Here is a 13,153-nt window from a genome sequence, read left to right as displayed (position 1 = left end):
AGCAAGTTGGAACCCATCATCCACACAAGAACATCATGACGACCGACAGGCCACTAGAGCTCCTACACATGGATCTATTCGGTCCGATTGCTTTCATAAGCATCGGCGGGAGTAAGTACTGTCTAGTTATTGTGGATGATTATTCTCGCTTCACTTGGGTATTCTTTTTACAGGAAAATTCTCAAACCCAAGAGACCTTAAAGGGATTCTTGAGACGGGCTCAAAATGAGTTCAGCTTAAGGATCAAGAAAATAAGAAGCGACAACGGGACGGAGTTCAAGAACTCTCAAATTGAAGGCTTCCTTGAAGAGGAGGGCATCAAGCATGAGTTCTCATCTCCCTACACGCCACAACAAAATGGTGTAGTGGAGAGAAAGAATCAAACTCTATTGGACATGGCAAGAACCATGCTTGATGAGTACAAGACACCGGATCGATTTTGGGCCGAGGCGGTCAACACCGCCTGCTACGCCATCAACCGGTTATATCTACACCAAATCCTCAAGAAGACATCCTATGAACTCCTAACCGGTAAAAAGCCCAATATTTCATATTTTAGAGTTTTTGGTAGCAAATGCTTTATTCTTGTTAAGAGAGGTAGAAAATCTAAATTTGCTCCTAAAACTGTAGAAGGTTTTTTACTAGGATATGACTCAAACACAAGGGCATATAGAGTCTTTAACAAGTCCTCAGGACTTGTTGAAGTTTCTTGTGACGTTGTGTTTGATGAGACTAACGGCTCTCAAGTAGAGCAAGTTGATCTTGATGAGATAGGTGAAGAACAGGTTCCATGCATAGCGCTAAGGAACATGTCCATTGGGGATGTGTGTCCTAAGGAATCCGAAGAGCCTCCACATGCACAAGATCAACCATCCTCCTCCATGCAAGCATCTCCACCGACTCAAAATGAGGATGAAGCTCAATTTGATGAAGGACAAGATCAAGAAGATGAGTCACCTCAAGATGATGGCTATGATAAAGGGGGAGATGCAAATGATCAAGAAAAGGAGGATGAGCAAGAACCAAGGCCGCCACACCCAAGAGTTCACCAAGCAATCCAACGAGATCACCCCGTCGACACCATTCTCGGCGACATTCATAAGAGGGTAACCACTCGATCTCGGGTTGCACATTTTTGTGAGCATTACTCTTTTGTTTCCTCTATTGAGCCACACAGGGTAGAGGAAGCACTACAAGATTCGGATTGGGTGGTGGCAATGCAAGAGGAGCTCAACAACTTCACTAGGAATGAGGTATGGCATTTAGTTCCACGTCCTAATCAAAATGTTGTAGGAACCAAATGGGTCTTCCGCAACAAGCAAGATGAGCATGGTGTGGTGACAAGGAACAAAGCTCGACTTGTGGCCAAGGGATACTCCCAAGTCGAAGGTTTGGATTTCGGTGAAACCTATGCACCCGTAGCTAGGCTTGAGTCAATTCGCATATTATTAGCCTATGCTACTTACCATGGCTTTAAGCTTTATCAAATGGACGTGAAAAGTGCCTTCCTCAATGGACCAATCAAGGAAGAGGTCTACGTTGAGCAACCTCCCGGCTTTGAAGACAGTAAGTATCCTAACCATGTCTATAAGCTCTCTAAGGCGCTTTATGGGCTCAAGCAAGCCCCAAGAGCATGGTATGAATGCCTTAGAGATTTTCTTATTGCTAATGGCTTCAAAGTCGGAAAGGCCGATCCTACACTCTTTACTAAAACTCTTGAAAATGACTTGTTTGTATGCCAAATTTATGTTGATGATATTATATTTGGATCTACTAACGAGTCTACATGTGAAGAGTTTAGTAGGATTATGACACAGAAATTCGAGATGTCTATGATGGGGGAGTTGAAGTATTTCTTAGGATTCCAAGTGAAGCAACTCCAAGATGGCACCTTCATTAGCCAAACGAAGTACACTCAAGACATTCTAAACAAGTTTGGGATGAAGGATGCCAAGCCCATCAAGACACCCATGGGAACCAATGGGCATCTCGACCTCGACACGGGAGGTAAGTCCGTGGATCAAAAGGTATACCGGTCGATGATAGGTTCTTTACTCTATTTATGTGCATCTCGACCGGATATTATGCTTTCCGTATGCATGTGTGCAAGATTCCAAGCCGACCCTAAGGAAGCTCACCTTACGGCCGTAAAACGAATCTTGAGATATTTGGCTTATACTCCTAAGTTTGGGCTTTGGTACCCTCGGGGATCCACATTTGATTTGATTGGTTATTCGGATGCTGATTGGGCAGGGTGCAAAATCAATAGGAAGAGCACATCGGGGACTTGCTAGTTCTTGAGAAGATCCTTGGTGTCTTGGGCTTCAAAGAAGCAAAATTCGGTCGCTCTTTCCACCGCCGAAGCCGAGTATATTGCCGCAGGCCATTGTTGCGCACAATTACTTTGGATGAGGCAAACCCTGCGGGACTACGGTTACAAATTAACCAAAGTCCCTTTGCTATGTGATAATGAGAGTGCAATCAAAATGGCCGACAATCCCGTCGAGCATAGCCGCACTAAGCACATAGCCATTCGGTATCATTTTCTTAGGGATCACCAACAAAAGGGAGATATCGAGATTTCATACATTAATACTAAAGATCAATTAGCCGATATCTTTACCAAGCCTCTTGATGAACAATCTTTTAACAAACTTAGGCATGAGCTCAATATTCTTGATTCTAGGAACTTCTTTTGTTAAATTGCACACATAGCTCATGTATATACCTTTGATCATGTCTTTTTCATATGCTATGACTAATGTGTCTTTCAAGTCTATTTCAAACCAAGTCATAGGTATATTGAAAGGGGATTAGAGTCTTCGGCGAAGACAAAGGCTTCCACTCCGTAACTCATCCTTCGCCATCACTCCAAGCAACTCTCCATTCCAGGGGGAGAAAAGCATGAGCATCAAAGAAAAGGATCGGACTTCATCTTTGGTATAATCTTAACTCATTTATTTATGACCAAAGGGGAAGATAGCACTTCGAGGGCTCTAATGATTCCGTTTTTGGCGATTCATGCCAAAAAGGGGGAGAAATGAGCCCAAAGCAAAAGGACCGCACCACCACCAAATTTAAAAAAAAAACTGAAGTATTGAATATTTTCAATTGGTAGCCTATTGTGTTCAAAAGGGGGAGAAAGTAGTATTTCAAAATGATATATCAAAACCCTCTTGAACACTAAGAGGAGAATCTCATTTAGGGGGAGTTTTGTTTAGTCAAAGGAAAAGCATTTGAAACAGGGGCAGAAAATTTCAAATCTTGAAAAATGCTTTGCAAAACTCTTATTCACTACCTTTGACTATTTGCAAAAGAACTTTGAAAAGGATTTCCAAAAGAGTTTGCAAAAACAAAACTTGTGGTGCAAGCGTGGTCCAAAATGTTAAACAAGAAAGAAACATTCCATGCATATCTTGAAGTAGTTATATTGGCTCAATTCCAAGCAACCTTTACACTTACATTATGCAAACTAGTTCAATTATGCACTTCTATATTTGCTTTGGTTTGTGTTGGCATCAATCACCAAAAAGGGGGAGATTGAAAGGGAATTAGGCTTACACCTAGTTCCTAAATAATTTTGGTGGTTGAATTGCCCAACACAAATAATTGGACTAACTAGTTTGCCCAAGTGTATAGATTATACAGGTGTAAAAGGCTCACACTCAGCCAATAAAAAGATCACGTTTTGGATTCAACAAAGGAGCAAAGGGCCAACCGAAGGCACCTCTGGTCTGGCGCACCGGACTGTCCGGTGCACCAGAGGACTCCAACGCAAACTCGCCACCTTCGGGAATGTCCAGAGGCACTTGCGCTATAATTCACCGGACTGTCCAGTGTACACCGGACAGTGTCCGGTGCACCACGGAGAACGGCCTCAGGAACTCGCCAGCTTCGGGAAACTCCAACGGCTAGTCCGCTAAAATTCACCGGACATGTCCGGTGTGCACCGGACTGTCCGGTGCGACCCCAGAGCAACGGCTACTCGGCGCCAACGGCTACCTGCAGCGCATTTAATGCGCGCTCTGCGCGCGCAGAAGGCAGGCGCGCCCATTCCGGCGCACCGGACAATGAACAGGAGTTGTCCGGTGTGCACCGGACACCCAGGCGGGCCCACAAGTCAGGAGCTTCAACGGTCAGGATCCAACGGCAGTGATGACGTGGCGGGGGCACCGGACATGTCCGGTGTGCACCGGACTGTCCGGTGCGCCATCGAGCAGTCAGCCTCCCAACGGCCACATTTGGTGGTTGGGGCTATAAATACCCCAACCACCCCACCATTCATTGTATCCAAGTTTTCCACTTCTCAACCACTTACAAGAGCTAGGCATTCAATTCTAGACACACCAAAGAGATCAAATCCTCTCCAATTCCACAAAAGGCTTTAGTGATTAGAGAGAGAGATTTGCCGTGTTCTTTTGAGCTCTTGCGCTTGGATTGCTTCTTTTCTTTCTCACTTGCTCTTGTGATCAACACTCAATTGTAATCAAGGCAAGAGGCACCAATTGTGTGGTGGCCCTTGCGGGGAAGTTTTATTCCCGGCTTTGATTTGAGAAGAGAAGCTCACTCGGTCCGAGGGACCGTTTGAGAGAGGGAAGGGTTGAAAGAGACCCGGCCTTTGTGGCCTCCTCAACGGGGAGTAGGTTTGAGAGAACCGAACCTCGGTAAAACAAATCCGCGTGTCTCACCTCACTATTCGCTTGCGATTTGTTTTGTGCCCTCTCTTGCGGACTCGATTATATTTCTAACGCTAACCCGGCTTGTAGTTGTGATTATTTTTGAGAATTTCAGTTTCGCCCTATTCACCCCCCCCCCCTCTAGGCGACTATCAAATCCAAAACTTGATCTTTTTATTGGCTGAGTGTGAACCTTTTACACCTGTATAATCTATACACTTGGGCAAACTAGTTAGTCCAATTATTTGTGTTGGGCAATTCAACCACCAAAATTATTTAGGAACTAGGTGTAAGCCTAATTCCCTTTCAATCTCCCCCTTTTTGGTGATTGATGCCAACACAAACCAAAGCAAATATAAAAGTGCATAATTGAACTAGTTTGCATAATTGAAGTGTAAAGGTTGCTTGGAATTGAGCCAATATTAACACTTACAAGACATGCATGGATTGTTTCTTTCTTGTATAACATTTTGGACCACGCTTGCACCACATGTTTTGTTTTTGCAAACTCTTTTGTAAATCCTTTTTAAAGTTCTTTTGCAAATAGTCAAAGGTAAATGAATAAGATATTGCGAAGCATTTTCAAGATTTGAAATTTTCTCCCCTTGTTTCAAATGCTTTTCCTTTGACTAAACAAAACTCCCCCTAAATGATATCCTTCTCTTAGTGTTCAAGAGAGTTTTGATATGTCATTTTGAAATGCTATTTTCTCCCCCTTTTGAACATAATAGGAAAACCAATTGATAAAGTTCTTTGAAAACACGAAGTTTTTGAAATTGGTGGTGGTGCGGTCCTTTTGCTTTGGGCTCTTACTTTCTCCCCCTTTGGCATGAATCGCCAAAAAAACGGAGTTATTAGAGCCCTCGAAGTGCTATCTTCCTCGTTGGTCATAAATAAATGAGTTAAGATTTTACCAAAGACGAAGTCCGGTCTTTTTGCCTTGGGCTCTTACTTTCTCCCCCAAAGACAAAGACCTTTTCTTTGATGCTCATGCTTTTTCTCGTCCAAGAAGGGAGAGTGACTTGGAGCGTTGGCGAAGGTTGAGTTACGGAGTGGAAGCCTTTGTCTTCGCCGAAGACCCCAATTTCCTTTCAATATACCTATGACTTGGTTTGAAATAGACTTGAAAGCACATTAGTCATAGCACATGAAAGAGACATGATCAAAGGTATACAAATGAGCTATGTGTGCAATCTAGCAAAAGAAATTGCGCGAATCAAGAATATTGAGCTCATGCCTAAGTTTGTTAAAAGTTTGTTCATGAAGAGGCTTGGTAAAGATATCGGCTTATTGATCTTTAGTATTAATGTATGAAATCTCGATATCTCCCTTTTGTTGGTGATCCCTAAGAAAATGATACCGAATGGCTATGTGTTTAGTGCGGCTATGCTCGACAGGATTGTCGGCCATTTTGATTGCACTTTCATTACCACACAACAAAGGGACTTTGGTTAATTTGTAACCGTAGTCCCGCAGGGTTTGCCTCATCCAAAGCAATTGCGCGCAACAATGGCCTGCGGCAATGTACTCGGCTTCGGCGGTGGAAAGAGCGACCGAATTTTGCTTCTTTGAAGCCCAAGACACCAAGGATCTTCCCAAGAACTGGCAAGTCCCCGATGTGCTCTTCCTATTGATCTTACACCCCACCCAATCGACATCCGAATATCCAATCAAATCAAAAGTGGATCCCCGAGGGTACCAAAGCCCAAACTTAGGAGTATAAGCCAAATATCTCAAGATTCGTTTTACGGCCGTAAGGTGAGCTTCCTTAGGGTCGGCTTGGAATCTTGCACACATGCATACGGAAAGCATAATATCCGGTCGAGATGCACATAAATAGAGTAAAGAACCTATCATCGACCGGTATACCTTTTGATCCACGGACTTACCTCCCGTGTCGAGGTCGAGATGCCCATTAGATCCCATGGGTGTCTTGATGGGTTTGGCATCCTTCATTCCAAACTTGCTTAGAATATCTTGAGTGTACTTGGTTTGGCTTAGGAAGGTGCCCTCTTGGAGTTGCTTGACTTGGAATCCTAGAAAATACTTCAACTCCCCCATCATAGACATCTCGAACTTTTGTGTCATGATCCTACTAAACTCTTCACATGTAGACTCGTTAGTAGACCCAAATATAATATCATCAACATAAATTTGGCATACAAACAAGTCATTTTCAAGAGTTTTAGTAAAGAGTGTAGGATCGGCTTTTCCGACTTTGAATCCATTTGCAGTAAGAAAATCTCTAAGGCATTCATACCATGCTCTTGGGGCTTGCTTGAGCCCATAAAGCGCCTTAGAGAGCTTATAGACATGGTTAGGGTACTCACTGTCTTCAAAGCCGGGAGGTTGCTCAACATAGACCTCTTCCTTGATTGGTCCATTGAGGAAGGCACTTTTCACGTCCATTTGATAAAGCTTAAAGCCATGGTAAGTAGCATAGGCCAATAATATACGAATTGACTCAAGCCTAGCTACGGGTGCATAGGTTTCACCGAAATCCAAACCTTCGACTTGAGAGTATCCTTTGGCCACAAGTCGAGCTTTGTTCCTTGTCACCACACCATGCTCATCTTGCTTGTTGCAGAAGACCCATTTGGTTCCTACAACATTTTGATTAGGACGTGGAACTAAATGCCATACCTCATTCCTAGTGAAGTTGTTGAGCTCCTCTTGCATAGCCACCACCCAATCCGAATCTTGTAGTGCTTCCTCTACCCTGTGTGGCTCAATAGAGGAAACGAACGAGTAATGTTCACAAAAATGTGCAACACGAGATCTAGTAGTTACCCCCTTATGAATGTCGCCGAGGATGGTGTTGACGGGGTGATCTCGTTGGATTGCTTGGTGGACTCTTGGGTGTGGCGGTCTTGGTTCTTCATCCTCCTTGTCTTGATCATTTGCATCTCCCCCTTGATCATTGCCGTCATCTCGAGGTGGCTCATTTGCTTGATCTTCTACTTCATCAACTTGAGCTTCGGCCTCATTTTGAGTTGGTGGAGATGCTTGTGTGGAGGAGGACGGTTGATCTTGTGCATTTGGAGGCTCTTTGGATTCCTTGGGACACACATCCCTAATGGACATGTTCCTTAGTGCGATACATGGAGCCTCTTCAATACCTATCTCATCAAGATCAACTTGCTCTATTTGAGAGCCGTTAGTTTCATCAAACACAACGTCACATGAGACTTCAACTAGTCCAGTGGACTTGTTAAAGACCCTATATGCCCTTGTGTTTGAGTCATAACCAAGTAAAAAGCCTTCTACAGTTTTAGGAGCAAATTTAGATTTTCTACCTCTTTTAACAAGAATAAAGCATTTGCAACCAAAAACTCTAAAATATGAAATATTGGGCCTTTTACCGGTTAGGAGTTCATAAGATGTTTTCTTGAGGATTCGGTGTAGATATAACCGGTTGATGGCGTAGCAAGCGGTGTTGACCGCCTCGGCCCAAAAACGATCCGAAATCTTGTACTCATCAAGCATGGTTCTTGCCATGTCTAATAGAGTTCGATTCTTCCTCTCCACTACACCATTTTGTTGTGGCGTGTAGGGAGAAGAGAACTCATGCTTGATGCCCTCCTCCTCAAGGAAGCCTTCAATTTGAGAATTCTTGAACTCCGTCCCGTTGTCGCTTCTTATTTTCTTGATCCTTAAGCCGAACTCATTTTGAGCCCGTCTCAAGAATCCCTTTAAGGTCTCTTGGGTTTGAGATTTTTCCTGCAAAAAGAATACCCAAGTGAAGCGAGAATAATCATCCACAATAACTAGACAGTACTTACTCCCGCCGATGCTTATGTAAGCGATCGGGCCGAATAGATCCATGTGTAGGAGCTCCAGTGGCCTGTCGGTCGTCATTATGTTCTTATGCGGATGATGAGTGCCAACTTGCTTTCCTGCTTGGCATGCGCTACAAAACCTGTCTTTCTCAAAATGAACATTGGTTAGTCCTAAAATGTGCTCTCCCTTTAGAAGCTTGTGAAGATTCTTCATCCCAACATGGGCCAGTCGGCGGTGCCAGAGCCAACCCATGTTAGTCTTAGCAATTAAGCATGTGTCGAGTTCAGCTCTATCAAAATCTACTAAGTATAGCTGACCCTCTAACACACCCTTAAATGCTATTGAATCATCATTTCTTCTAAAGACAGTGACTGGACAGTTGTAGCCCATTTGACATAATTGTGAAACGGAAAGCAAATTGTAGTCTAATGAATCAACAAGAAAAACATTCGAAATGGAATGGTCAGGTGAAATAGCAATTTTACCCAAACCTTTGACCAAACCTTGATTTCCATCCCCGAATGTGATCGCTCGTTGGGGATCTTGGTTTTTCTCATAGGAGGAGAACATTTTCTTCTCCCCTGTCATGTGGTTTGTGCACCCGCTGTCGATGATCCAACTTGAGCCCCCGGATGCATAAACCTACAAAACAATTTTAGTTCTCGACTTTAGGTACCCAAATGGTTTTGGGTCCTTTGGCATTAGACACAAGAACTTTGGGTACCCAAACACAAGTCTTTGACCCCTTGTGCTTGCCCCCAACATATTTGGCAACTATCTTGCCGGACTTGTTAGTCAACACATAAGATGCATCAAAAGTTTTGAATGAAATGTCATGATCATTTGATGCACTAGGAGTTTTCTTTCTAGGCAACTTAGCGCGGGTTGGTTGCCTAGAGCTAGATGTCTCACCCTTATACATGAAAGCATGATTAGGGCCAGAGTGAGACTTCCTAGAATGAATTCTCCTAATTTTGCTCTCGGGATAACCGGCAGGGTATAAAATGTAACCCTCGTTATCCTGAGGCATGGGAGCCTTGCCCTTAACAAAATTAGACAATCTTTTAGGAGGAGCATTAAGTTTGACATTGTCTCCCCTTTGGAAGCCAATGCCATCCTTGATGCCAGGGCGTCTCCCTTTATAGAGCATACTTCTAGCAAATTTAAATTTCTCATTCTCTAAGTTATGCTCGGCAATTTTAGCATCTAATTTTGCTATATGATTATTTTGTTGTTTAATTAAAGTCATGTGATCATGAATAGCATCAATGTTAACATCTCTACATCTAGTACAAATAGATATATACTCAACAATAGATGTAGAGGGTTTGCAAGAATTTAATTCTACAACCTTAGCATGCAATATTTCATTTTTACTCTTAAGGTCGGAAATAGTAGCATTGCAAACATCTAGTTCTTTAGCCTTAGCAATTAAATTTTCATTTTCTACTCTAAGGCTAGCAAGAGAAATGTTTAATTCTTCAATCCGAGCAAGCAATTCATCATTATTATTTCTAGGATTGGGAATTGAAACATTACAAACATGAGAATCAACCTTAGCTAATAAATTAGCATTTTCATTTCTAAGGTTGTCTATTGTCTCATGGCAAGTGCTTAGCTCACTAGATAATTTTTCACATTTCTCAATTTCTAGAGCATAAGCATTTTTAACCTTAACATGCTTTTTATTTTCCTTGATTAGGAAGTCCTCTTGGATGTCCAAGAGATCATCCTTTTCATGGATGGCACTAATTAATTCATTAAGTTTTTCTTTTTATTGCATGTTGAGGTTGGCAAAAAGAATATGCAAATTATCTTCCTCATCACTAGCATTATCATCACTAGAGGATTCATATTTAGTGGAGGATTTAGATTTAACCTTCTTTTTGCCGTCCTTTGCCATGAGGCACTTGTGGCCGACGTTGGGGAAGAGGAGTCCCTTGGTGACGGCGATGTTGGCGGCGTCCTCGTCGTCGGAGGAGTCGCTTGAGCTTTCGTCGGAGTCCCACTCCCGACACACATGGGCATCGCCGCCCTTCTTCTTGTAGTACCTCTTCTTCTCCTTTCTTCTCCCCTTCTTGTCGTCGCCCCTGTCACTATCACTTGATAATGGACATTTAGCAATAAAGTGACCGGGCTTACCACACTTGTAGCAAACCTTCTTGGAGCGGGACTTGTAGTCTTTCCCTCTCCTTTGCTTGAGGATTTGGCGGAAGCTCTTGATGACGAGCGCCATTTCCTCATTGTCTAGCTTGGAGGCGTCTATTGGTTGTCGACTTGGTGTAGACTCCTTCTTTTCCTCCATCGCCTTGAATGCGACGGGTTGAGCTTCGGATGTGGAGGGATCATCAAGCTCGTTGATCTTCCTTGAGCCTTCGATCATGCACTCAAAACTTACAAAATTCCCGATAACCTCCTCGGGGGTCATTTTAGTATATCTAGGATTACCACGAATTAATTGAACTTGAGTGGGGTTAAGGAAAATGAGAGATCTTAGAATAACCTTAACCATTTCGTGGTCGTCCCACTTCGTGCTCCCGAGGTTGCGCACTTGGTTCACCAAGGTCTTAAGCCGGTTGTACATGTTTTGTGGCTCTTCTCCTTTGCGAAGCCAGAACCGACCGAGCTCCCCCTCGATCGTTTCCCGCTTGGTGATCTTTGTAAGCTCATCTCCCTCGTGCGCGGTTTTGAGCACATCCCAAACCTCCTTGGCGCTCTTCAACCCTTGAACTTTGTTATACTCCTCTCTACTTAAAGAGGCGAGGAGTATTGTTGTCGCTTGAGAGTTGAAGTGTTCGATTTGGGCCACCTCATCCTCATCATAATCCTTATCCCCCACGGACGGTACTTGTGCACCAAACTCAACAACATCCCATATACTTTTGTGGAGTGAGGTTAGATGAAATCACATTAAATCACTCCACCTAGCATAATCTTCACCATCAAAAGTTGGTGGTTTGCCTAATGGGACAGAAAGTAAAGGTGCATGTTTAGAAATGCGAGGGTAGTGTAGGGGGATCTTACTAAACTTCTTACGCTCTTGGCGTTTAGAAGTTACGGAGGGCGCATCGGAGCCGGAGGTTGATGTTGATGAAATGTCGGTCTCGTAGTAGACCACTTTCCTCATCCTCTTTTGCTTGTCCCCACTCCGATGCGGCTTGTGGGAAGAAGATTTTTCCTTCTTCTCTTTGTGGTGAGAATAAGATTTCTTCTCCTTCCCTTTGTTGGAGGAGCTCTTCTTCTTCTCCCTCCTCTTGGTGCGGGACTCTTCCGATGAAGTGCTCCCGTGGCTTGTAGTGGGCTTTTCGCCTGTCTCCATCTCCTTCTTGGCGTGATCTCCCGACATCACTTCGAGCGGTTAGGCTCTAATGAAGCACCGAGCTTTGATACCAATTGATAGTCGCCTAGAGGGAGGGTGAATAGGGCGAAACTGAAATTTACAAATATAAATACAACTACAAGCCGGGTTAGCGTTAGTAATAAAGAAACGAGTCCGCGAGAGAGGGCGCAAAGCAAATCGCAAGCAAATGAAGAGTGTGACACGCGGATTTGTTTTACCGAGGTTCGGTTCTTGCAAACCTACTCCCCGTTGAGGAGGCCACAAAGGCCGGGTCTCTTTCAACCCTTCCCTCTCTCAAACGATCCCACGGATCGAGTGAGCTTTCTCTTCTCAATCACTTGGAACACAAAGTTCCCACAAGGACCACCACAAGTTTGGTGTCTCTTGCCTCAATTACAAGTGAGTTTGATTGCAATGAAAGAATCAAGAAAGAAGAAAGCAATCCAAGCGCAAGAGCTCGAAAGAACACAAGCAAATCTCTCTCTCTAGTCACTATGGCGTTGTGTGGAATTTGGAGAGGATTTGATCTCTTTGGTGTGTCTAGAATTGAATGCTAGAGCTCTTGTAGTAGTTGGGAAGTGGAAAAACTTGGATGCAATGAATGGTGGGGTGGTTGGGGTATTTATAGCCCCAACCACCAAAAGTGGACGTTGGGAGGCTGTCTGTTCGATGGCGCACCGGACAGTCCGGTGCACACCGGACATGTCCGGTGCCCCCGCCACGTCATTACTGCCGTTGGATTCTGACCGTTGGAGCTTCTGACTTGTGGGCCCGCCTGGATGTCCGGTGCACACCGGACATCTACTGTTCCTTGTCCGGTGTGCCAGAATGGGCGCGCCTGCCTTCTGCGCGCGCAGAGCGCGCATTAAATGCGCTGCAGGTAGCCGTTGGCGCTGAGTAGCCGTTGCTCCGGAGTTGCACCGGACAGTCCGGTGCACACCGGACATGTCCGGTGAATTATAGCGGACTAGCCGTTGGAGTTTCCCGAAGCTGGCGAGTTCCTGAGGCCGACCTCCCTTGGAGCACCGGACACTGTCCGGTGTACACCGGACAGTCCGGTGAATTATAGCGCGAGTGTCTCTGGAAATTCCCGAAGGTGGCGAGTTCGAGTTGGAGTCCTCTGGTGCACCGGACATGTTCGGTGGTGCACCGGACACTGTCCGGTGGCACACCGGACAGTCCGGTGCGCCAGACCAGAGGTGCCTTCGGTTGGCCCTTTGCTCCTTTGTTGAATCCAAAACTTGATCTTTTTATTGGCTGAGTGTGAACCTTTTACACCTGTATAATCTATACACTTGGGCAAACTAGTTAGTCCAATTATTTGTGTTGGGCAATTCAACCACCAAAATTATTTAGG

This window comes from Zea mays, chromosome 1 (assembly GCF_902167145.1).
Source record: "Zea mays cultivar B73 chromosome 1, Zm-B73-REFERENCE-NAM-5.0, whole genome shotgun sequence".
NCBI lineage: Eukaryota > Viridiplantae > Streptophyta > Magnoliopsida > Poales > Poaceae > Zea > Zea mays.
The sequence above is the reverse complement of the archived record's forward strand: the minus strand, read 5'-3'. Positions refer to the sequence as shown.